Raw genomic sequence first — 26,952 nt, 5'->3', positions numbered from 1 at the left:
TCAATCTCCCTCAAGGCCCAGCTATACAACTCTTGGGCATATATCCCAAAGGATGCTCAATCACACCACAAGGACACTTGCCCAACTATGTTCAGAGCAGCATTATTAGTAATAGTCAAAATCTGGAAACAATCTAGATGTCCCCCAACCAAAGAGTGGATAATTAAAATGTGGTATATTTACTCAGTGGAGTATTACTCACCTGCTAACAATATGACATCAGAAAATTTGAAGGCAAATAGATAGAACTGGAAAAAAAATCATCCCAAGTAAGGTAACCAAGACCTAGAATGACAAAAATGGTATGTACTCACTTATAAGTGGATACTAGCTGTAAAGTAAAGGATAACCATAAAACAATCCACACACCTAGAAAGGGATTGCCCAAAGGGGAACTAATGGATTTCCCTGGAAAGGAGAACTAGAAGAGATCTCATGGGTAAATGGGGTGTGGTGGGAATGGAAAAATGAGGGATTGGATTGTGGGTAAGTTAGAAAGGGAGAGTAATGAAAAAGATGTCTTGGTGCAGGTGGGGTGGGAAATCCACATGTCATGTAGAAACCTGGTGCAAATGAGACCCCTATGAATCTACAAGGATGAACCCAGCTAAGCAAGGATGACCCTAGTAATGGTGGATAGGTAGCCTGAACTGACCATCTCCTGTAATCAGATTGGTGACTACCACAATCGTCATCAGAGAGCCTTCCTCCAGTAACTGATGGAATCAGATGCAGAGATTCACAGCGAAGTACTGGACCAAGTCCTGGGAATCCTGTCAAAGAGAGGGAGGAGGGATTGTACAAACCAGCGAGGTCAAGACTATCACTAGAAAACCCACAGAAACAACCAAGCTGGCCTCATAGGAGCTCACAGATACTGGACTAACAGCTAAGGAGCCTGCATGGGACTGATCTAAGCCCTCTACATATGTGTTACAGTTGTGTAGCTTGTTCTACTTGTGAGACTCCTAGCAGTGGGAGCCAGGCCTGTCCCTGATGCTTTGGCAGGCTTTTGGGAACCTATCCCTCATACAAAGTTGCCTAACAAAGCCTTAATGCAAGGGGAAGAACTTAATCCTACTTCAACTTGATACTCCATGCTTTGTTGACACCCATGGGAGGCCTGTCTCTTTCTGAACAGAAACAGAGGGGGACGAGATTGGGCAAAGGTGACACAGGGGATGTGGGGGGTGAGATGGGAGGAGAGGAGGGAGCGATACCTGCAGTCGGGATGTAAAATAAATGAATAAATTTAATTTTAAATATTAAAATACTATAAATACATAAAAAGAATTTCACATGGATATAGATAGGTGATAGATAGATAAAAATAAATGAATGAATGGATGGATAGATAAATTGACAGATAGACAGACAGACAGACAGACAGACAGACAGACAGACAGACAGATGTAGTACCCTAGGGATCAACTCTTAAGAAAGGGAAGAAAGCCCAGGTTTGTTTGCACATGTCTGTATTCTCAGCATTCAGGAGGCAGGGGTACACAGATCTCTGTGAATTCAGGGCCAACCTGCTCTACACAGTAAGTTCCAGGCCAGCCAAGACTACAGAATGATACCGTGTCTCAAAGAAAGAGTAAGGAGGGAGGTAGATGTGTTGATGTTTAGAATCCATTCTCTGAGCTCAGACAGCATACAGGTCCTCATTCTGGGAAAGTCTGCAAAACATACTTCCTCACCTTCATGTCTCTTAGTACCAGGTACTCTTATTGTGAAGTGAGGGGCATGGCTTTCATGTGCACTTACAGTCTTTAGAGCATTTTCTAGGAAAAAATAAATTATATATATATATATATATATATATTACATTGAAATTTTAAATGCTGTGATTTGTTTGTGCTTTGTCCTCTGAGAGTAGGTTATTGGAAGCCTTGTCCCAAATCTGATGACATTAAGAGACCTTGAATGAGGTAGAGCCTAAAGTCAAGTCACCCTAGGAAGACCCAGAGCTCTGGCCTCCTGTCTTACCCAAGGGACACCTTGAGATTGAGATTTCTGCTTCCCAGCTATTCAATCCTCAGTTACAACCATGGTTCATATTGGCTTAAGCATAGTTGATGTGAGGCATCTACACGGTGTTTGATCCTCAGACTCACAGGATGAAGAGCAGTGGAGTTGTAGGGCCTCCACCAACATTTCCAAGGGAAGCCTGGGAGGTCAGACAGATGTTTGCTGCAGAATTGGAGCCCTAAAGAGCCTGCTAGAGGTATACAAATGAAGCTGAAAGTGGTGCCCATGAGGAGGCAGAGCAACCTGTAGTGAGGTATACCCATCTAGGACAGCTGCAGTCAGTGCAGGAAGCCAACTCAAGTAGGCAACTGTAGAGCCTCTGACAAGCAATGGCACTGAGGTAGAGCTGTCCATGGCCTTGTGACCCTGTGCAATTTGATGTTTGCCTGGGTAGGTTTTCCCAGCCCTCTCAGTGTACCTTAAAGTATACAACTTGTTTTTCAGTTTTCAGACTGACTGCCAAGCTGTTTGCTCTGAGCCTCAGAGGAGACTTTGAACTTAGACTTCTGAGTGATGTTTTAATTAGACAAGACGTGGCACTGTTGTCATGAAATGAATGCATTCATGTTCTGATATCACCATGACTATGAAGGCCATGGGCAGAATGCCACAGTTGGACTATGATTTGTTCCTTCAAGAGCCTATGTGTGGGAAACCTGGCTCCTAATAGCCCAATGTTAAGAAGCAGTAGGACCATTAAGGGAAAGAACCTATTGACTCTAAGTTGGGCATCTGCATCAACCTCTAAGACTCGAGGAACATCAAAAAGGAGGAGAATAAAGATGTAAAAGCCAGAGAATGGAGGGGAACACTAAGGAACCCTGTATTCCTGACATGACATAGCTATTGCATCCATGAACTCACAGCAATTGTGGATACCTGAAGAAAGCCTTACTGGGCCCATCCACATTCCACCATGGGGAGTATGTCTCAGGAAGTCCCACAATTCCCTGAGGTTAAAGGTGGCTGAAGGTGGAAGAGATATTTCTCAGTGCTGTAGTAATGAGCCTGTTGCCCATGCTCCAGTAAATATCATTCCACCCAGACTCTGGCAAGAAACTCTAACTAAACTCAGTGAGTCACACACACAAAACAGCCATGGAAGTGGGAACTGGCCACAGAGGAAGAAGAGGATTAGCAGGAGAGGTGAAAGAGATTAATTAGACGGAGAAATGACCAAAATTCATTATATGCATGTATGAAATATCTAAGAATAACTTATAGTTGGATAATTTTTTAAAATATTTTATTTGCTTTAATATTCACATGTGCATATGTTTTTCGCTTTTTTGGTTTTTGCAAATTTTATACAAGACCGCTGTATTCACATCATTTCCACCCCATCTTTTAACCTCCAACTCTTTCTTTTCCTTGGTCAAACACCAAATCTATATTTTCATCCACACATAATAACATAACTTTAAGCTGAAATATATCATAAATAAAGCATGTCTATAGTCTGATAACTTCCATATCAACAATTAAAATAAATCAAACTGGAATGAAATAAATACATTAACAAAAATCCACCAAATGGTACCTCTACCACATGCACTGTTGCCTCAAAGGGAAGATACACAAAGTTAGTAGTATCCCAAGAGTTAATACTGATGACAAGAACACACTGTGCAGTACGAAGAGCTGTTTAAAAACAAATAAAAAAAACTGGAACTTTTATGCATGCAGAAAATGTAACTAGAGAAATCTGAAAGCCCCCCCCCAAATTTTGGCACTACACAGACATTGTTCTCTAATGGATTTGGGGATTTTTTAATACAGGCTTAATTTCCCCTCTATTTTATATAATCTCCCCCCTCAAGATTTACATCTATCATCTCTGAGAGCCTCCTGTCTGTACACTCAGTGGATTTAGGCAAAGATCAAGTCAATCATCTTACAAATGTGGTTGTCTTCAAAAATAGGCTATAAAAATTACAGAACCTAAGAAAACAGTCTAGATTCTGTACATATGGCTCAACCTGTGGACAGAATCAGGGCCTCATGTATACATTCCTGATATAAACACCCTTTCTGCAAGAGCAGACACATCTTGACCTAGCTCTCCCTTCAACACAGAAGGTAGGATCTTCTTCGAGACCTTACACAGGTCTCCCAAGGACCCCCATGTCACACAATCAAAGTACCTCCAACTCTTTCTATGTCCTCCCCAACTCCCTCTCGAGTTCATGACCTGTTCCTCTATAATCATCATACACACACACACACACACACACACACACACACACACACACACACACACACACACCTCCTATTGAGTAGTGAGTCCATTTAGAATTGCTGGTTTGTTATATATTTAGGACTCTCCACTTTGGATTGGATGAGGAAACAGAGAGCTCAACCTTGGAGAAGACTATTTCTCCCCCTGTGAGCAGCCATTGATTGCCTGCAGCTCTTCATCTAGGAGTGAGGCCTTGTTCAATTCCCCCACAATGGCTGTTAGCTGGCCTTGTCATTATTGGGGTCTTGTTCTGACAGCCTCATGGTTGGGTTTTCACGGGTGCAGCATCCCTGTCATGTCTAGAAGACACTATGTAGCATCAGTTGTCCTGGTCCTCTGGCTCTTACAGTCTTTCTGCCTCTTTTTCTGTGATGCTTCCGAAGTCTTAGGTATAGAGGTCACATTATAAATGTGATATAAATATACAATATAAAACCAGCTAGGGTTGTGTGTCCTATGGTCACTTACTCTTCATTTTGACATTTTGGATCTCTGTAACAGCATCCATCTGCTGCAGAAAAAGCTGCTTTGATGGGGGCAAGAGCTACACTGAGCGGTGGGTGTAAGCACTCTTTACCCACGAGCCTTCTCTCCAGCCCAAATTCATATCATTTAATGTAATGTGCCACGCCAGCTTTACAGCATCAACAGCATTGTGAAGTGGAAGGGTTGGGAGGACAAAAACTTCCATTTCCCTGGGCGGCTTGCTGAACTTCCTGCTATGGTTAAGCCGTGAGGCAACCATAGCTCTGAGACTCTGGCTTATCAGCTCAATGTTGCAAACACATGATTAAGACAGGGGTGTGGAGGTGCATGTGGATCAGCATAGGTCAGAAAAACAGTATGGTGACTCATGGGCCATATGAACAAAACAAGGAAGGGAGGCAGAATCTTTAAATTTTTGTTTAATGTGTGTGAGTGTTTGTGTAGCATTGGCTGTCCTGGAACTCACTCTGTAAACCAGGCTGACCTTGAACTCAGAGATCCACCTGCCTCTTTCTCCCAAGTGCTGGGATTGAAGACGTGTGCCACCACCACCCAGCCAATTTAGCAGGTTATAAATGGAAAAGAAGACGTGAAGTTGGGAGGGGGATTTTGGAGGGCATGCAAAGGAATTCAAGGGGAGAGTAGGAAATGTGTATGAATAAAATATATTGTGTATATGAATAAAATGCTCAAACAAGAAAGTTCTTAACTATATTTGACAAGTATTTAACAAAATATTTTGTTTCAGTTCCTCTTGATTCAGATTTCTATCTTCCCTCTTAATATATGTAAAAACATCAGGTCACCGAGTAGTGTTCACAGTACTGGAAGATGTTATACACAATACTGGATGAGAAATGCATTTTTTGTCCCTATCAAAGTTGTATACTCTTACTTATAAAGACTAATAGTCACCTGTGGTTACTGAGGCAGAGGCTTGGTTCATCCCTATGTAGCAAATCTGTAAAAATCACATGTATGCATTTGGGTTAGGAACCTGCTTTTGTACTTCTACCTGAATAAAGGTGTGTTCAACGTTCTTAGACTCTTGTTTTTGAACTGAGTCCAGGGCCCCAACAGGAAGATCTGGGTATGTTAGAATTCCTCACCTTCCTGCCTGAAGCAAGCTTCTCTGAGTCTCACAAGAGTGAGTCTGTCTCTACTGATGCCCAGCTTGTTTCTCACAGACCTCTGCAGCCAGTTAGGATTGAGAAGTTTTATTTATTTTTTATGAGTGTTTTGCCTGCATAGATGTGTGCATTACATGTGTGCATGGGATCCATAGAGGTCAGAAGAGGACATCAGATCCCCTGAAACTGGTGTTATAGATATTTTTGGGCCACCATGTGGGTGCTGACCATCAACATCCTGTAGGATCAAAATCCAAGTTCCTGCTTGAGAGGCAAATGTTCTTCTTAACCACAAAGCCAGCTCTCTAGCTCCCAGATTGAGTGTTGGTTCAGTTGGGATGCTTCAGGACATAAAATAAAAGCAAACAATTTGTGATTTCAGTAGAGCCCTTAGAATGTTTTGGTAGGTAAAGCAAATTTTTAAAAATTCTAAAATAGTTATTGAAGCAACTTGTCTGCTCAAGTAGATATTTAGTTGGAATAACAACAGTATGAGTTTCTATTAAGTCTTTGGTCTTAGGAGACAAGAAATCTGTTAGCTGGACACTTAATTCATTTGTTTTCATTTACTGCATTCATACACTTTTATGTACACATTCAAACTGGATTTTCACACAGTTCTGCAAAAGAACAGGGCTGTTACAGATTCATTGAGGTGCAAAGAGGCTGAAGAACTTAGGGTCTCACAGCAAGTAAATGTCTCAGGGTGTGATACAGCTGACTCCTAAGCCATGGGGTTGTCTTTGAAGCTCTTTCTATGGTGTCCCTAGTGATTCAGTATTGTTAGCTATAGCTGATCCAAAGGCTTCCAGAGCTGATCTCAGAAGACAGTATCTTGAGTAATTGTTTTAAAGAAAGTAGTTGGTAGTCTTAGGATAATTTTGACACAATGGATTATCAGGTTCTCCCCCCACCCTTTGCAATCTCCTGCTCAAACATCCCTGTTCCATCATCAGTGTTTCTTGTTCAAGTCAGGTGTTTCTGTGGGTTTCTTCAGCCTGGTTTTGACCCCTTTGCTCACCACTCCTCCCTCTCTGAAACTGGATTCCAGTTCAGTTCAGTGTTTAGCTGTGGGTTTCTGCTTCTACTTTCATCAGCTGATGGGATGAAGGCTCTAGGATGGTATATAAAGTAGTCATCAATCTCATTATCGGGGAAGAGCATTTAAGGTAGCTTCTCCACTACTGCTTAGATTGTTAGTTGGTGTCATCCTTGTAGATCTCTGGACCTTTCCCTAGTGCCTGATTTCTCTTTAAACCTATAATGGCTTCCTCTATTATGGTATCTCTTATCTTGCTCTCCTCTATTCTTTCCCGGACTCAACCTACCTGCTCCCTCCTGTCCGCCTCTCCCCTCCTCTCCTTCTCTTTCCCCTAGTTCCACCGCCCCTCCCCGATGCTCCCAATTTGCTCAGATTTTGTCCCTTTCCCCTTATCCAGGGGAAACATGTATGTCTCTCTTAGGGTCCTCCTTGTTTACTAGCTTCTCTGGCAGTATGGATTGTAGGCTGGTAATCCATTGCTCTATGTCTAAAATTCATCTATGAGTGAGTATATACCATGTTTGTCTTTTTTTGACTGGGGTTCCTCGCTCAGAATGGTTTCTTCTACTTCCATACATTTGCCTACGAATTTCAAGATTCCATTGTTTTTTTCCACTGAGTAGTACTCCATTTTGTAAGTGTACCACATTTTCTCTATCCATTCTTCAGTTGAGGGACATCTAGGTTGCTTCCAGGTTCTGGCTATTACAAATAATGCTGCTATGAACATCGGTGAACAGATGTCCTTGTTGTATGAATGTGCTTCTTTTAGGTATATGCCTAAGAGTGGAATTGCTGGATCTTGTGGTAGACTGATTCCCGTTTTCCTGAGGAATCGCCATACTGATTCCCAAAGTGGCTGTATGAGTTGGCACTCCCACCAGTACTGGAGGAGTGTTTCCCTTTCTCCACAACCTCTCCAGCATAAACTGTCATTGGTGTTTTTGATTTTAGCCATTCTGACAGGAGTAACATGGTATCCCAGAATTGTTTTGATTTGTATTTCCCTGATGGCTAAGAATGTTGAGCACTTGGTGTCTATCAGCCATTTAAAACTCCTCTATTGAGAATTCTCTTTTAGTTCTGTACCCCACTTTTTAATTGGATTATTTGGTGTTTTGGAGACTAGCTTCTTGAGTTCTTTATAAATTTTGGAGATCAGCCTTCTTGTCAGATGTAGGGTTGCTGAATATCTTTTCCCTTTCTGTGGGCTGCTGTTTTGTCTTGTTGATTGTGTCCTTTGCCTTACACAAGCTTCTCAGTTTCAGGAGGTCCCATTTATTAATTGTTGCTCTCGGTGTCTATGCTACTGGTGTTATGTTCAGGAAGCAGTCTCCTCTACCAATTCATTCATGGGTATTTCCCACTTTCCCTTCTAAGAGATTCAGTGTGGCTGGATTTATGTTGAGGTCTTTGATACATTTGGACTTAAGTTTTGTGCATGTCGATAGACATGGATATATCTGCAGTCTTCTACATGCCAGCTTCCAGTTATGCCAGCACCATTTGTTGAAGATGTTTTCTTTGTTCCATTGTATAACTTTCACTTCTTTGTCAAAAAATCAGGTGTTTGTAGGTGTGCGGGTTAATTTCAGTGTTTTCAATTTGATTCCATTGGTCTACCTGTCTATTTTTGTGCCAATACCAAGTTGTTTTCAAGACTATAGCTCTATAATAGAGCTTGGAGTCAGGGATGGTGATGCCTCCAGAAGTCCCTTTATTGTTCAGGGTTGTTTTAGCTATCCTGGGTCTTTAGTTTTTCTACATAAGGTTGAGTATTGTTCTTTCAAGGTCTATGAAGAATTGTATTTTGATGGGGGTTGCATTGAATCTGTAGATTGCTTTTGGCAAGATTACCATTTTTACTATGTTGATCCTACCTTTCCAAGAGCATGGGAGATCTTTCAATTTCCTGGTATCTTCTTTAAAGACTCAAAGTTCTTGCTATACAGGTCTTTCACTTGTTTGGTTAGTGTTACACCAAGATATTTTATGTTGCTTGTGGGTATTGTAAAGGGTGATGTTTCTCTGATTTCTTTCTCAGCCTATTTATCATCTGTATATAGTAGGGCTTCTGATTTTTTTTTGAGTTAATCTTGTATCCTGCCACTTTGCTGAAGGTTCCTGTGTAGAGTTTTTCGGGTCACTTATGTAAACTATCATATCATCTGCAAACAGTGAAAGTTTGACTTCTTCCTTTCCAATTTGTATCTCCTTGATCTCCTTTGGTTGTCTTATTGTTCTAGCTAGAACTTCAAGGACAATATTGAAAAGATATGGAAAGAGTGGACAGCCTTGTTTTGTTACTGATTTTAGAGGAGTCGCATTGATTTTCTCTCCATTTACTTTGATGTTGACTGTTGGCTTTGTGTATATTGCCTTTATCATGTTCAGGTATGTTCCTGTTATTCCTGACCTCTCTAAGACCTTTATTATGAAAAGGTATTGGATTTTATTGAAGGCCTTTTCAGTATTTAGTCAGATGATCATGTGGTTTTTCTTTTTCAGTTTGTTTATATGGTGGATTACATTGATGGATTTTTGTATGTTGAACCATCCCTGCATCTCTAGGATGAAGCCTACTTGATCATGGTGGATGATTTTCTGATGTGTTCTTGGATTCGATTTGCCAGTATTTATTGAGTATTTCTGCATCAATGTTCCTGAGGGAGATTGGTCTGTAGTTCTCTTTCTTAGTTGTGTCTTTTTATGGTTTGGGTACCAGGGTAATTGTAGCCTCATTGGAAGAATTTGGCAATGACCCATTCTGCTTCTGTTATCTGGAACAATTTGAGGAATATTGGAATTAGCTCTTCTTTGAATTTCTGGGAGAATCCTGCATGAAAACATCTGGCCCTGAGCTTTTTTTGGTTGGGAGATTTTTGATGAGTGCTCCTATTTTAGTAGGGATTATAGGTCTATTTAAATTGCTTATCTGTTCTTGATTTAATTTTGATAAGTGATGTTTATCCATAAAATTGTTCATTTCCTTTCAACTTTCCAATTTTGTGGAGTACAGATTTTCAACGTATGACCTGATGATTATCTGGATTTCCTTAGTGTCCCTTTTTTATTTTGGATTTTGTTAATTTGCATATTCTCTCTCTGCCTTTTGGCTAGTTTGGATAAAGGTTTGTCTATCTTGTTCATTTTCACAAAGAACCAACTCTTTGTTTCATTGATTCTTTGTGTTGTTTTCTTTGTTTCTACTTTATTGATTTCAGCCTTCAATTTGATTATTTCCTGGCATCTACTCTTCCTGGGTGAGTTTACTTCTTTTTGTTCTAGAGCTTTCAGGGATGCTGTTAATTCTCTAATGTGACTATTCTTCAGTTTTTTGTTGTTGTTGTTGTTGTTGTTGTTGTTGTTGTTGTTGTTTTAATGTGGGCACTTAATGCTATATGAGCTTTCCTCTTAGCACTACTTTCAAAGTATTCCATAAGTTTGGGTATGTTGTGTCTTCATTTTCATTGAATTCTAGGAGGCCTTTTTTTTGCAGATATTTTTTATTTGAGTTAGAAACAAGATTGTTTTACATGACAATCCCAGTTCCCTCTCCCTCCCCTCCTCCCCTACCACCAACCCCCAACTAAAACCCTACCCATCACAAATCCTTTCTGCTCCCCCTGGAGGTTGAGGCCTTCCATAGGGTGTCATCAGAGTCTATTGAATGAATTCTAGGTTTTTAATTTCTTTCTTTATTTCTTCCTTAACCCAGGAGTGATGCAATTGAGCATTGTTCAATTTCCATGAGTTTGTGGGGTTTCTGAAATTTGTGTTGTTTTTGAATTCTAATTTTAAGACATGGTGATCCAATATGATACAGGGGATTATTCCAATTTCTTTGTATCTGTTGAGGTTTGCTTTATTGCCCAGTATGTGGTCGATTTTAGAGAAGGTTCCATGTGGTGCTGAGATGAAGGTATATTCTTTTGTGTTTAGATGGAATTTTCTATAGATGTCTGTTAATCCCAATTTGGTCATAACTTCTGTTAGTTCCTTGGTTTCTTTGTCAAGCTTCTGTCTGGTGGTCCTGTCTAGTGGTGAGAGTGGGATGTTGAAGTCTCCCACTATAACTGTGTGAAGTCTTATGTGTGGTTTGTGTTTTAATAATGTTTCTTTTCTGAACGTGCATGCCTTTGTATTTGGGGCATAGATGTTCAGAATTGAGACTTCATCTTGTTGGATTTTTCCTGTGATGAATATGAAATGACCTTCTTCATCACTTTTGATTGATTTTAGTTTGAAGTCTAATTTGTTAGATACTAGGATAGCTACACCAGCTTGTTTTTTTTTTTTGCAAGTTTGAAATGTCTTTATTATTATTTCACTCCTTGATGTGAACTATCAGTTGGCATCACATTATACATTATCAATTTCAGAAACATCCTGAGCCTCACACACCTATTAGTAACTCAGAGCCAACTAGTCACAAACAGAGGAGGTAACACAATGGCTTTGTTAATAATGTTCTCATGTGACAAGCAGAGGCAGTCAATATTAGACCTGGTAGAGCACTCTAACTCTAGGTGACTCTGAGGGGAGATGTAGCAACAAGAAAGCAGCACCAACTGAGCATGCTCCTATTCAGGCAGAGACAGAAAGGGAGTGGATGCACTGTAGAAGCTGGTCGTTTATGTAGCTTTGGCAAAAATCACCAGTAAACTTATTTGCGTACTTTCTTGGGTTTGGACTTTCATAGGCATATTCTCAGTACATCTGGCTCTAATGAATCCAGTTTGACACTTGCACAGCTATCTCGAAGGATTTGACAGGTCTTTCACCATGAAGCACTCGGCACCATTCACACAGAAAGTTTTCTCCTTCTCTGCACACTTTACAAGATGGCTGGTCCCGGTGGTGGATGTAGGTGTGGAGAGGAAGTATTTTTGCCTTCTGTTGATACTGATATCCTAATGGGAGACTCTGAGGACACATGCTCTTTCAGTTGAGGCTGGCATGCCAGTAGTGACCTCATTTGAGTCAACAATAGTGATGTTGGCAGAGGCGCTGTCATTTCCTTATTTTTCTGATCACTCTGCACATACACTCTCCAAAATCAACCAGTGAGGCTTTGTTAATTCGAAGTTCTGACTTCTCTGGCTTTTTCTGGGTCTTGATGTTTTGTGGTTTAGGTTTTTGTTGTTGTTCAGCTCACTCCGGTTTTTAAACCATTTGAATCCGAGTTCAGGGTTTTCGGAACTGGTCTCACACCAAAGCACTAGCTTGGAGCCTGCAGCTCCTCCTGGCTTTTCATCTCTTTCAATCGGGAAAGCAAGGCTAGACTCGGGTTGCCCTCCCGAGGACCGGCTTCACGCGGGATTCCCAGCCCTTCTTCTTGCCCTTCCCCTTGCCTCTGCCTTCTTTGCCCTCAGACATCGCGCCAAAGATGAGTGCTCTACACTGAGAGTGACTGTAAGTTTGGTCCAAGGGTTTGGAGAAAGGTTGGTCCCCAGTGGGCATTGTCTGTCGCCTGCGGGCAGCGGGGTGGGCTCGGTCACCTGGAGCGTCTGCTCCTTCTGAGGTGAGTCTGGGCTGCTCTAGTTAGTGTCCGGGTCCCTGACAAACATCCCCCACCCCACCGCCATTTCCACCTGCGGTTTGGCCTCGCTCCAGTGGCCTCTGTCTGGGGCCCTTACAGGCTGAAGAAGGAAAGGTGGTCACAGTCTGGTCTGCACTTGCATCGCCTGGCTGCCAGAGCGTTTGCTGCTCCGCTCCTCACCAGCTTGTTTCTTAGATCCATTTGATTGAAAAAATCTTATCCCAACCCTTTACTCTGAGGTAATGTCTTTCTTTGAAGTTGAGGTGTGTTTCTTGTATGCAGAAGAAGAATGGATTCTGTCCTGGTATCCATTCCGTTAGCCTGTGTCTTTTTATAGGTGAGTTAAGACCATTAATATTGAGAGAAATTAAGGATTATTGAGTGCTAATTCTTGTTTGTTTTTTATTTGTTGTTGGCGGTGGTATTGTGTGAGGATTTGCCCAGCTTTATCGTTTTGCTTTTGGTAAAGTGGGATTATCTATTGCCTATGTTTTTGTGAGTGTAGTTAACTTCCTTAGGTTGAAGTTTTCCTTCCAGTACTTTCTTCTAGGGCTGGATTAGTGGATATGTATTGTTTAAATCTGGTTTTGTCATGGAATATCTTGTTTTCTCCATCTATAGTGACTGAAAACTTTGCTGGGTATAATAGTCTGGGCTATATATGGCTTAATTTGGGGGACAAGTTTCAAAATTTAAAGTACTATGTAAAAAAAATGTAAAAAAATAGTCTGGGCTGGCATCTATGATCTCTTAGTATTTGTAGAATATCTATCCAGGACCTTCTGGCTTTCAGAGTTTCCATGGAGAAGTCAGGTGTAATTCTGATAAGTTTGCCTTTATTTTTTTAAGATTTTATTTATTATGTATACAACATTCTGCTTCCATGTATATCTACACATCAGAAGAGGGCACCAGATCTCATAGGGGATGGTTGTGAGCCATCATGTGGTTGCTGGGAATTGAACTCAGGACCTCTGGAAGAGCAGTCGGTGCTCTTAACCTCTGAGCCATCTCTCCAGCCCAGGTTTGCCTTTATAAGTTACTTAGCCTTTTCCTTTGCTGCTCTTAATATTCTTTCTTTATTCCATATGTTTGGTGTTTTAATTATTATGTGACGAGGGAACTTTTTATGGTCCACTCTATTTGGTGTTCTGTAGGCTTCTTGTACTTTCATTGGCATGTCTTTCTTTAGGTTGGGAAAATTTTCTTCTATGATTTTGTTGAATATGTTTTCTGCACCTTTGCAGTGGGTTTCTTCACCTTTCTATACCTATTATTCTTAGGTTTGGCCTTTGCACGGTGTCCCATATTTCCTGGATATTTTGTGTTAGGGATTTGTTGAACTTAAGATTTTCTTTGGTTGATGAATCTATTTCTCCTAGTGTATCTTCAATGCCTGAGATTCTCTCTTCCATCTCTTGTATTCTGTTGGTTATGCTTGCATCTGTAGTTGCTGATCATTTACCCATCTTTTCTAATTCCAGCATCCCCTCAGACTCTGTGTGTGTGTGTGTGTGTGTGTGTGTGTGTGTGTGTGTGTGTGTGTTTCTATTTCAGCTTTCAAACCTTGCACTGTTTGAATTGTTTTCTTGCAATTTTTGGTTTGTCTTTTCTTCCATTTCTTTAAAGGATTTTCTCATTTCCTCTTTTAGGGTCTCTATCATCTTCATGAAGTTGTTTTTAACGTCACTGTCTTCTGCTTCATCTGTGTTGGGATGTTCTTGCTGGTGTAGACTCTGGTGGTGTCATATTGGTTTTTCTGTTGTTGAATGTGTTCTTATATTGTCGTCTTCCCATCCCTTCTTCCAGTGGGCGCAGTTGGGGTCTCTTCTTCTCCTGGTGGGTATGGGTCCAAGGTTTTCTTCTGGTGGGTGCAAGCAGGATACTCTGATGAGTCTCACAGTGGGTGCAGGCAGGTCTGAGGCACTCCCTCTCCCAGTGGGTGGGAGCAGTGATCTCAGCAGTTGCTTGGTCTGACAGGGGTGAGTCGACCTGCCTGCAGTCCCTAGGCCAGAAGTTCCTAGAGTGGGCAGGCAGAAGTCGGCCCAAGACAGGGGCCCAAGCTCACCTCTGCCCTGAGTGGGGTTGGGGGTAGCCCAGAGATCTCAGCAGACTCATGGTTGCTTGATCTGCCAGGGGCAAGTCAACCTGCCTCAAAAGGCAGAATTCTTTGTGTCTGTGATATGAGTATTTTTTGCATGATGTCTGTGCATCATGTGCATGTAATTCTTGTGGGGGCCAAAAAAGGGTGCTGAAGCCTTTGGAACTGGAATTAGAGTCAATTGTGAGCTGCTATGTGGGTTCTGGGAATTGAACTTCCTCTGTGAAAACAGCAAGCTCTCTTAGCTGCTAAGCCATCTCTCCAGTCCTTGTTCCAACTTTTAAAGTTTATTTTAAAATGTATTTTTATTTGAGAATGTCATACATGTATACAATGTTTTGACAACATGACCATTTTCTAAAGCAGCAATAAGTTCTTGGACCTATGACCTCCCCTGCTGTGACCAGATTTGCAGTAGTAAGCATGAGTTTATGTGAAGGAGCCTCAAATCCAACCAGAAAATGGCAGGAGTGTGGCATTTGAAGGTGCTGAATAAGGGTATTCTATAGAGTGAAAAAGTTCTTTGTGGTAGAATATTGTTTTAAGGTGTGTGACTTTTGTTTATGTTGCATTTGTTTAACTCTGTGAAGCTGTGTTACTGTACCTGTCTAAAACACCTGATGGTCTAATAAGGAGCTGAATGACCAGTGGCAAGGCAGGCACAAGGAAAGGCAAAGCTGGCAGGCAGAGAGTATAAACAGAAGGAGGAGCAATGAGAGAACAAAGGGAAGAGGATGTCAGGGGCAGGCACCCAGCCACCCAGTCAGCCACAGAGTAAGACGGAAAGTACGATATACAGAAGTAAGACAGATAAAGGCCCTGAGGGAAAGGGTAGATGGTGTAATTTAAAGTTTAAAACAACTGGCTAGCAACAACTTTCATAAGTAATAATAAGGTTCTATGTGGGATTTATTTGGAAGTTGGGTGGTGGTCCCCTCAAATAGCCAAAAGAGTAAAAAGCATTTCACACAAAAATCCTTACTTTAGGAAATGGATGTGTACAACTGAACACCCTGAGTCTCCATAGGGTATTGAATCCAGGCTTCATTAGGCAAATGCTATACCACTAAGCCAAGTTTTCACCTCCACATAGGTTTATGGAAGTTAAAAATGAGGCCCTAGATAGTCATTGCAGCAAAGTGTAATGACATTCCCACACTAAAAATGTAGCTCCATCCATCCATCTTATCTAGCTGCTAGGTATGTAATATTAGTGCTAGCCAGTGTGGGCAGTTAACCTAATCAAGTGAATTAATCCATGGAATAAAGAGAACTGTAGGTTAATAATGCAGTGCTTTGGAGTAGACAGACTTGGGCTTTGCTCAACTCTATTAAAAAGTGTCACTCTTGAGAGTTTATATAACGTGCTATGCAGTAAAAGCATAGTGGAAGATAAATGTAAAGGGCATCAGCCACATAGTAAGAGCTCAAGAGGTTAATGGGGCCAGTGAGATGGATCCGCTGGTAAGGATGCTTGCTGCCAAGTCCAGTGACCTCAGTTCCATCCCCAGACTCCACACGGTGGTGGTGATGCACACCTTTAATCCCAGCACTCGGGAGGCAGAGGCAGGTGGATCTCTGTGTTTGAGGCTGACCCGATCCACAGAGTGAGTTCCAGGACAGCCAAGGCTACACAGAGAATCCCTGTCTTGATAAACAAAAAACAAAAACCTAACAAAACAAAACAAAAACTCCACATTCCTGCTGTACACAGGCACACCCAAGTACAATTTTTTAAGTGATTTTTTTAAATGGAGCTTGGGAGATGGCTCAGTGTATGAAGAGCACTTGCTCCTCTTCCAGAGGATCCAGGTTTATAAAAAGGAGTTCTTAATTGGTCTCAATAATAAAAACCCAGAGTCAGATATAGAGGAAAATGCTGAGAGATCAGAGAGAAGAAGGAGCAAGCCAAAGCCAAAATTACCTCCTTTGCATGTCAGCAGACAAGAAAGTGTGTTCCTGTTTCTTCCCTCTTTTCTCTCAGCCATTTCACTTCCTGTCTGTCTGTACAGACATCCAGACCCCATGATTAGTTAGTGGCAAACTCCATCCTCTGATATTCAGACAGGTTTTATTTGTACAAGCAAGATATCACCACATATCCCTTTTTTGTCTAAAAATAAAAAAGGCTATACTAATATAAGAAAAACTATATATAGTATGCACAGTTCTGGGTCCTCCAGCACGTAGAGCTGGGGAAAGGCCAGTCCAACCAGTCTCTTCAAGGGGCTGAGCGGGGTGGTGAGTGTCCACAACTCAGAAACCCCCCAGGTATGGGGAGAAACACACACTGAGTCGGGAGACTTGTCAAAGCAGGATCTCACTTTATTCCAACAGGCAGGAACTTATATAGGGTTGAGATAGGGAATGGGAATCTTAGGATGGGGTAAGGAGACGTGAGGAGTAAGGGCCAATAATATTCCACCAAGCTGGCAGGTAGCTAGGCAGCGGGCAGTCTTACATCAGGCCTTGCTGAGTCAACCCCATGTGGAGGTTACTACAGGCCAGAGACAGGTCGCCAAACGCTAGCCAGGCTCAGGAGGTTATACTGGGCCTCACATCTGAGCCTTTTAAGGCCCAACAGTACAGGAAATAAGTACATTAACAATGTCTAGTCCATTAGCATTTGACAAATTCAGAGAAAATACTACATTATCTATTCTTTCTGAATGAGTGCAAATCTTGTACCTAATTTACTTTCTATTCTAATTTGCATTATCAAATTATCTTTTAATGTCTTTCAAACCTATTATACTTAATACATCGCTAGTGAATTTCTTTAATGAACCTGGTAAACAAGGAAAACTGTAACTATTTTATCTAGTCTTCAACTCCCTCAGAGACCCAAGAAGAAAAATAATATTAATTGAGTAAACAGGAAGTATGAGCAAGAGACTTTCAAAAATGTGAGAAATGACAGAAACAATTGGCTACTTGGACAGTCACCCAAGGTTGCTCTGTAATGTTGGGGCATCCATCTTTGGCCTATAGGCCTAGCATATCTAACAGACATTTCTGTGAACCAAAGTAGTCTGTGAGGCTGAATAACCTCAGATAGCCACCTTGAAATTGTTCCAAGCAGTGTCTGTGAGGCTGGATAATCTCAGCAAGTCATCTCGAATTGTGAGCATTTTGTAGTCCAAAGCTGATCTTTAGTTGGTGTTGTTCAGCATAATGGTGTTGTGATAATCCTGGTGAAATTGTCATTTTATGGCCCCATCCTCCTTTTGGAGACTTCAAAGGTCAATGTTAGGCATGGTCATGGTATCATTGTAGAAAACTGATAGAGACTCAAACCTGAAATCACGTTCATGAAAGTAAATGAAACCTTTTTCTAGAATTGGTTAGTACTCTATATAACCATTAATATCATGACAAAGTTATGATATTAGTACCAATACAATAGTACTAAATATTGTTTTTCTTCTGTCCCATATCAGGTAGCTCTTCTGACATGAGACACAGATTTTGAACTTTACTTTAACAAGCATGCTTGGGTTTACAGGAGAGAGCCACACTCCAACTCCAAAGGTAGTTTTAATCTTTATTTGGAATGGGAAGACAAAAAAAAGAACATTTGCATTATATGTCTGTATAGAAATAAGAAACAAGCAGGACTGTGGTGGCACACGCCTTTAGTCCCAGCACTTGGGAGGCAGAGACTGGTGGATCTCTGTGAGTTCAAGACCGGCCTGGTCTACAAGAGCTAGTTCCAGAACAGCCTCCAAAGCCACAGAGAAACCCTGTCTTGAAAAACCAGGAAAAAAAGGAATAAGAAACAAACATTTGGGAAGATTTATGAAATCTTATCCTCTTGTAAATGTGATATACCAATAGGCCAATTCACTGTTTCCTTGGGACAATTCTTCTAGATGATTTGTCCTTTTTCTTCAGATGTCTCATTTGTCTAATGGTCTCCAGATTCCTTAGCTGGATACCTTTAATCATCTGACAAGATAAAAAATAAAACCCTTCCCCAAGGCTAAATTTTGGGGAGGTTCTCCTTTGGAAAGTTATATCTAATCAAATGAAAAATATTATTAGTTTTATAGGTTGGTTCAGATTAAATGGCCATGCTGCTTGATGAACTGTCATCTCTTCTAATTAAGAGGCATCTTATTCAAGTAGGATCTTTGTCAATTTTGATGGTATTCATAGTTTTTCTGTGGAAACAAAAGCAAAACCTCTTCTCCAACATAACACAAGTCCTGGTTTCCATTTGGAGGTCAACACATCTTTGAAGTATACTGGTTGGTGTTGATTTCATAATTATTTCTATTATCCAATGTCTCTCTGCAGCTGTTGTTCCTTTCTCATTAGCATTCAGAAAATCCAAAGTTAATAAAGCACCATGCAATCTATTTTTGGAGTTCTTTATCATCCATTTCTGTTTATATAGCATATCCTTTAGAGTTCTACTTGATCTTTTTATGACTGCCTGCTCTGTAGGACTGTGTGGTAAACTTGTAATATGATTTATATTATAATAAGCAAAAAACTGCTTCATTTTCTTAGAAACATGTGCTGCACCATTGTCTGTCTTTATTTGTCCAGGTATACCTATGATGGACATAACTTCTATCAAATGTGTAATTACCAAATCAAACTTTTCTGAACTCAAAACAGTTGCCCACTAAAACCTAAATATGTATCAGTGGTGCAGTGTACATATTTTGCTTTTCCAAATTCTACAAACTGGACCACATCTATCTACCAGATTTCCTTCTTTGAGTACCCTTTGGGTTACTTCCTGAAGGTAGTAGTAGAGTTTGATTGTTTGAAGAACAAGTAGGACATTTCCTTATAATACCCTTGGCTTGTTGCCAAGTGATGGAAAAGTCTTTTTTCAAACCTTTGCTATTGGCATGGTGTTTTTAATGAAATTCTGAGGCTTTTAGCACCATTTCCTATCAATAGTTGAACAATTTCATCAATTCCTTGTGCTGGAAGGCCTGGAAGACCCATGTGGGATCAGATGTATGTTATATATAAGGGATGTCTTATAATTGAATAAATAATAAAACTAATTCTGTATCATCTAGTATAAATTCAGCAGTTTCAATATGTAAAACAACTCTTTCTGCATCTTGTGAATCAGTAACTATATTGAGAAGTTGTTTATGATCCATCAACACAATGAAAATAACATGTAATTCTGACTCTTGGACAGAAGTATAAAGACTTAGATCCACTTTACTTAAATTACTTAGAATGTAGGGGCTCCAGGTATTAGTGCTTCCTATGCAATTCGAGAAAGGATCCAGTTAGTTCTCTTTTAAGTTGGATTCTCTTGCTTTTGGGATATTTGTCATTAATCTCTCCCAAAAGATTACTGCAAGCTCTTTGCCAGGGTTCACGTTCTACCTATAATTTGTCAATTTCATCATTGCTAAAAGGTGCTACGATTTCTGTTGGCTCTATTCTTGCTAATTGATGAGGTCTCAATTTCCCTTTTAGAATCAACTCAGAAATCTTTGCCACATAAGTTTTTAAGTTTTTACTTGGTCTATGTGGTAAAAAATCCATTCTAAGATAATACCTTCCCTGTACATTAAAATTCCTGTAGGGAATGCTTAGAGGGCAATATGACTAGAATGCAGTTAACCTTCGGAGCTGCATGATCCACATTTGCAGTCTATAATTCGTCTTCCACCAATGCCAATTCTTTCTCGGCTTCAGCTGTTAATTCCCTGGACTATTTAAGTCCTTGTCACCATCTAAGGTTTTCTTTAAATGAATAAGTTGGTCAGGTTTTATCCCAATAATTTGCTATAGATGGAAAATGTCTCCTAGCAATCTCTGAAAGTCATTAAGAGTCTGCAATCAATCTCTCCTAATTTGCACCTTTTGGGGTCTAATTTTTGCAAACCTATTTTATACCCTAAATAACTAATAGGATCTCCTCTTTGTATTTTTCAGGAGCAATTTGAAATCCCCAACAGGGCAAAAATTGTATTTAATTCTTCACACATTCTTTCTAAACTATCTATATTTGAAACTGATAATATGTCATCCATGTAATGGTAAATTAAGACTGAGGAAATTGCTCCCATATTATTTCCAATGACTGCCATATAAAATATTGGCACAGGATGGAGCCATTTAACATTCCCTGTGGGATAATCTTCCATTGATATCACTTAGCAGAATTATTATTGTATGTAGGCACCATGAAGGTAAAATTTTCCATATCTTCTTGTAAAAGTATAGTGAAGAAAAAGTCTTTGAAGTCAATAACTATAATAAGCCATTCTTTAGGTAATAGGCAATGGCATTCCAGGCTGTAGAGAGCCCATTGGCTGAATTACTTTGTTAATGGTTCTCAGGTCTGTAAGCATTCTCCATTTTCCAGATTTCATCTTAATAACAAATACAAGAGAATTCCAAGGGCTGGTAGCTTCTTCAATATGCCCAGCATTTAGCTGTTCCTGAACAAGCCGTTGGAGATCCTCTAGCCTCTCTGAAGTCATAGGCTATTGACCCACCCAGACAGGTTTGTCAGTTAACTATTTTAAGAGTAGGGCTTTTGGTCCCTCTATGAGTTTGGCACTTGATTTATTATGTTTTTGTAAAGCCTAAATGATCTGTGTCTATTTTATATAGTGCTTTATAACATTTTTCCATAAACATGAGTTGGTTTATGGTTCACTTTGATACTTCAGGAATGTTAATCTGGGTATGCCATTGAAACAGATCACAACCCCATAGATTTACTGCTATATTAGCCACATATGGCCTCAGCCTTCCACTCTGTCCTTCTGATTCTATACATTCAACCCATCTCATGCTTTGTTTTACCTGAGATAGGATTTCAATATCTAAAAATTGAACATCTACCGACTGAAGAGGCCAACTTAGACACAAGATTCTGGAGTAATAATGGTGATGTCTGCACCTGTGTCCAGTTAGTTTTGGTCTTTGGTCATTTATAGAAATCTTCCAAAATATACATTTTCTGTTTCCTCCTTGAATTTTTTATTTTTCCTTTAAAACTATTCTGTCATCCAGAGCAGTATGATTTTTTTAACAATAGGCACTGGATTTCCTACTTTTTCTGGGAAGGATTGTCCTCCACAGTGACCGGGAATGACTAGATCACGTTTGACATGGGGGCCTTCCAGAGCCTCCCCCCCCCTCCAAGGAGTTTCCTGATGGGAAAGGGTTGCCTTATTTGTCTCTTGTAGATATGCATTCGTTGGTCCAATGTTGGCTTTTGCCAAATCTTCTACATAATCCAGAAGGCTAGGGCCTTCTATCTGGGTTATTCCCAGAAGAAGCATTATTTCTAGGAATGTCTTGTCTACCATTTATCTCAAAAGTACCATTCTACCACAATTAAAACATTTGGTATTTTGATGTCTCCTCATACCTTTGAAGATCACTTTTCCTATCCAAGCCTCAGTATTATAGTCAAAAGTTTCAACATTGGCTATGTGTAGAATCCATTCATCCATTGGTGCTGATCTGATCTTTAAGGGCTCAGGCACATTTTTGCATTCTAAATTAGCATATTCAAAATCCATAGATTGAATTAGTACTCATCTAGCTTCTGGATCTCATACCCCTGTTTGTACAGCTTTAGTCAATCTTTGAAAAAAGTCACTAAAGGGTGCTTATGGGCTTTGAGTAACCTTAGTATAAGACTTGATTCTTTTCCCTGGTTCTTAAATCTTAGCATTCAAGGCTGCTGTACAGCATAGGGACAAGATTGTATGTAGCTTAAGAATCTGCATCAGCATAATAGCACTCACAAAGAATTTGATCTTGGGAAGCCTCATAACTTTTGATTCTGCCTTGATGTTCAAGGGCTTTGGCCTCTTCCCTCCAATATGACTTCTACTGCAGCTGTGGACCAAGTTCTGAAACTGCAAAGTAACTGAAGCCAGTCATTTGGAGCTATTCTATTTCTTGTAGTCCATGCCTTTACTAACTGCCTCACATATGGTGAATGCATGACATAAGAAACTACTTCTTCCTTAATATATTTTGAATCTTTCATACATATAGGACCCCACTTGCATTCTGTATATCCTTCTGGGTATTCAATATTTGCTGGCTTTTGAGAAATAGTAACAAAATAGATCATAGCAGGTGACAATGATGATATGACCTTTGATAAATCATCTCTGATTCTGAAAGGTTCTGGCGATGTTAAATATTTTTTATTCTCTTTTATTGGTACTTTAACTCCTGGGTGTACAGTTTTAAGAAGGTCTTCTATGGCCTGTAATCTAGTCACCATTGTTTTTTTAAGCATTTGAACTTCCTGTATAGCAAAAATTTCCAATGATTTCATTAAATCAGTCAGTTTCTTGTTCTCATCATTTACATATGAGTCCCAGAGATTTGATATTCTTATCCTTAGAGATTATTTGGATGGCATGCAGATTGCTTTCCAAAAACCATGTTCTATCTGCAAGCTTGTCATTACCCTTAGACATGGAATTAATTTTTTTCTATTAGGAGTTTATTATCATGCTTTATTTTGTGAATTCTGTTTGTCAAATTATGGTTGTCATTTTAAAATGTATGATCCATTTTGCTAAGCTCTCATTCCAGTCTGTAAATTCTGTATCATTTCTATAAATTCCTTATTCTTAGCTTTATTATCAAACCATCTCTTTAAGGAAATTAATGGATTACCAAGCTAATATCAATTATGACCAAGAATGTATACATCCCAGGTAGGTAGGTCGTATATCTCTTTTAAAATTCCATCCATAGTAGAATCGAAAAGGGGTGGTGTTATTATCCACCATTGATGTGGCAGTAGTTAACAAATTTATTAATTAGTTTATTTACCAGCTTAAAATGCAAAACTATCCAGTAATTTACCTCAAATCCTTAGAAGATCGTCTGTGCCTCTTATGGCCTTATCTTAAATTGCAATGATGATGTTTGGCCAGCAGGTGTCATAGGTGTGCTGCCAAAGGAAGTCCAATGACACTGAAGCTCCTCTGGTCTGACTTGTCCGAATGTTGTCCAACTTTTGCATTCTAAGCAAACATCCACACAAAACCAAACCTAATAGATTTGTGTTACAGATAAAGGGAAAAAAGTGCAACCTGCTTGCACTGATCGGCCAATCGCCGATCAGAATGCGTGGGCTGGATCGGGTATGCTAGCTCCAGGAAATACTGAGGTCTGGGGCGTGTTCCTTTAGTAGAAATAAAGACTGGGTCAAAGCACCAAACACAAAGAAAAAGGTTCTAGGCATAGTGTAAGCCACTGACACCGAGTGGAGTGCAGGAGCAGGGAGTCAGGAGCAGCTTACTTGAATGAGCAAGTCCACGAGAGCTGGTGGCTTTCTCAGGGGTCCATGTGGGGCAATTTGCCCCTGTCCTGATGTTAATGTTCTGGCCTTGTTGAGCACCAAAATGTAAACAGGAGTTCCAAATTGGTCTAAATAATAAAAACCCAGAGTCAGATATAGAGGGAAATGCTGGGAGATCAGAGAGAAGAAGGAGCAAGCCAAAGCCAAAATTACCTCCTTTGCCCTGTTTCTTCCCTCTTATGTTTTCTCTTCTCCCAGCCATCTCACTTCCTGTTTCCACCCAGCCATCTCACTTCCTGTCTGTCTATACAGAACTCCAAACCTCTATGGTTAGCTAGTGGCAAGTTCCATCCTCTGATCTTCAGGCAGGCTTTATTTGTATCAGCAAGATATCACCACACAGGTTTAGTTTCTAAAACTCACACAGTGGCTCACACCTCTAACTCCAGTTCCTGGAGATCTGACACCCTCTTCTGACCTCATGGGCAATGCATACATGTGATGCACAAGTCATACATGCAGGCAAAACACCATACACATAAAAAATATTTCTTAATCTTTTCTGTTGTTTTTTCTAGACAGGGTATCACAATGCAGCCCTGGCTGTCCTGGAACTCACTATATAGACCAGGCTGGCCTCACACTCACAAAGATCCACCTGGCTCTGCTTCCTGAGTGCTGGGATAACAGGTGTGCCACCTCATAAACTAGGACCTGAATTTAAATCCCACCACTCATGTAGTTGACAACTCCAGGCTAACTCCAGCTCTGAGGGATTTAACATCTGTGGGCACATTCATGAAAGTACACACACACACACACACACACACACACACACACACACACACACACACGAATATATTTTAAAATCTCCAAAAATTGGGCCACTGGAATGGTTCAGTGTCTAGATGATTGCTGCAAAAGTGTGATGACCTAAGTTCTAACCCCAGAACCCACAGAAAAGTGGAAGGAAGAACAATCTCCACAAAGGTGTCTTCTGGCCTCAACATGTGTATTGTGGTATGTTTGCTCTCCATCACACACATAAGTAAAATATAAAATGATGGGCCCTCAAGTTAATATAAACACAGGTAGGAAACCAATTCACAGAGTTTAAAAAGCAAGTGAATAAAAATGTAGCTGTGCAAACTTGAATTGTCTAGGGATTGGAGACCCTAAATTTGTAGACCTGACTGAAGAATAGTAGGAACTGTCTCCTATGGGAGTCACCAAACGGGCATCTGTCTCAGTGCTGTGTAACCCCTTCAGAATGTGAGTCAATGATTAATCTGAGACAAAACTCCATTTTATTTATTTATTTATTTATTTATTTATTTATTTATTTTTGGTTTTTTTAAGACAGTGTAGCTTTGGAGCCTATCCTGGCACTTTTTCTGGAGACCAGGCTGGACTCGAACTCACAGAGAACTGCCTGCCTCTGCCTCCCAAGAGGAAACTCCATTTTTTAAATAGACTATTCTGGTGAAAGCTCCACCTCAAATCCCCTCTCCCATATCTCTCTCCAAGCCATGCACATGTCAGAAAGCCAGCCAAATGATGACTCTTCCTCCAGAGATGATCAAGACCCCTCCCACAGGGCATTTAAACTGCCACTCAGAAAAAAGACACATGTTTTTTCAGTCTCTCTTTCCCATTTCCTCTCTTGGGGCGTCGGGAGCTGGAAAATCATCCAGGAGCATTTTACCCATTAAACCTGGGCCTCTTTTAATTCAATTGGATTTGGTCTGGTTTCGATTGCTGGGTTAGTGGAGAGGCTTACGGGGTGCAGAAACTTTTCATGGACCAAAACAAAGCAAAACTAATGAGCACTGGAATTTAATTTGCTGACTTTTTCCTTGACTCTTACTGTGAAAAGGAGAAGCCCTTTACAAATTGTAAATTGACAACCTGAGTTGTCTTCTGCGAAGGCAGACCCACGAGAAAATCTGAGCCTGAGGCCAGCCTGGTGTCCATGATGAGAGAGATTCTGTGTCACATGACGATGATAATCAACATAAGGAAGACACCTGCATAGGTGCAGGCACTCCCTCCCACAGGGGCACACGTGGCATGTATACACCACACACAAACACCCAGATGAATAACAAACGAACACTGCTTATTCTCCCCTGAGTCTATGGTTTGAAATGTTGGCTTCTCAGGTGATCATAGCTCCTTGGTCACTGGAATGCAGCTCACATGCCACCAAGGTCATAGCTACTCTCCTTGGCCAGAGTGGAATGAATTTGTGACCCTAGCTGGGCCAATCATCATGATCCCCTTAGGAGTTTCTGAAGGATGTGGGGGTGAGGAAGAAATTCCTTTCCTTGGAGTGGCTTACTGTCAGGGCATGTGTCTGGAGGCTGATGACATTCAGGGAATGGATGCCCAAAAGTGGGTAGGTAAACCTCCTGGGCTCTGTGGGGAGAGCTATGCATAGGCCTCTGTGGCCTGGCTCCCCTCAGCCACATCAGTGGAGACCTCTACTGCCTGACCACTCCCAAACTGAGTCTGATGCACTTCTGAGTCCTGCCCTATGCTCCAGCACACACATCATCCCATCCATTATGGTCCATTCACATACCTCTTCTTATTGTGCTTTGGATATGAACTGACTTGTGGGGAGCCACCACAGTCAGCAGGGATGAATAATCTTTGATGTGTGTTTTGGGGGTCCTCTTGCTTCTTAAAGGTTCAGCAGTATCACCCCTGCGTTCTTTCTACCCATACAAGTTGCCAGGCCTGGTGGCAAAACTTTAATCACAAGTTTTGCCTAATTTTTTTTTTATGACAGCAGTCTCTCTATATATCCCTGGCTATCCTGGAACTTATTCCATAGATCAGTCTAGTCTTGAACTCGGAGAGATCTGCCTGCCTCGGCCTTCTGAGTGGGATTTACAGGTGTGGGCTACTGCGCCTGCCCTCCAAGTCTAAAAATTTCCCACGAGATTTAATACAATCATATTCACACAGCAATAAGTTAAGAAGGGAGCTGGTGATATAACTCAGTCCACACAGTCTTGTCTAGCATGTACAGGGCCTGGGTTCAATTCTCAGCACCATATACCTGGCAGAGTGTGGTGCATACCTGACATCCCAGCACTGAG

General features: G+C 40.7%; 1 protein-coding gene and 1 pseudogene across 2 annotated transcripts in view; both read right to left on the bottom strand.

Annotated features, from left to right (window-relative positions):
- The window catches only part of LOC100773351 (cytochrome P450 3A31), a 79,656-nt gene extending 55,526 nt beyond the window's left edge, over nt 1-24,130 (bottom strand). Inside the window, exons 1-4 of one of the 2 annotated variants that reach the window (XM_027413657.2) lie at nt 24,059-24,130; nt 23,846-23,973; nt 656-773; nt 203-285 (exon numbers count right to left, since the gene is read on the bottom strand). The gene's annotated coding sequence lies outside the window, so the exon portion shown is untranslated. Of the gene's footprint in view, nt 1-202; nt 286-655; nt 774-17,543; nt 17,869-23,406; nt 23,974-24,058 lie in introns of those variants that run through there. The other variant, XR_003485022.2, reaches the window with a different exon arrangement.
- On the bottom strand, nt 11,243-12,727 carry LOC100773642 (annotated as a pseudogene).
- Nucleotides 24,131-26,952: the final 2,822 nt, after the last annotated feature.

Source organism: Cricetulus griseus, chromosome 4, assembly GCF_003668045.3.
Source record: "Cricetulus griseus strain 17A/GY chromosome 4, alternate assembly CriGri-PICRH-1.0, whole genome shotgun sequence".
NCBI classification, from domain to species: domain Eukaryota; kingdom Metazoa; phylum Chordata; class Mammalia; order Rodentia; family Cricetidae; genus Cricetulus; species Cricetulus griseus.
The sequence above is the reverse complement of the archived record's forward strand: the minus strand, read 5'-3'. Positions and strand labels throughout refer to the sequence as shown.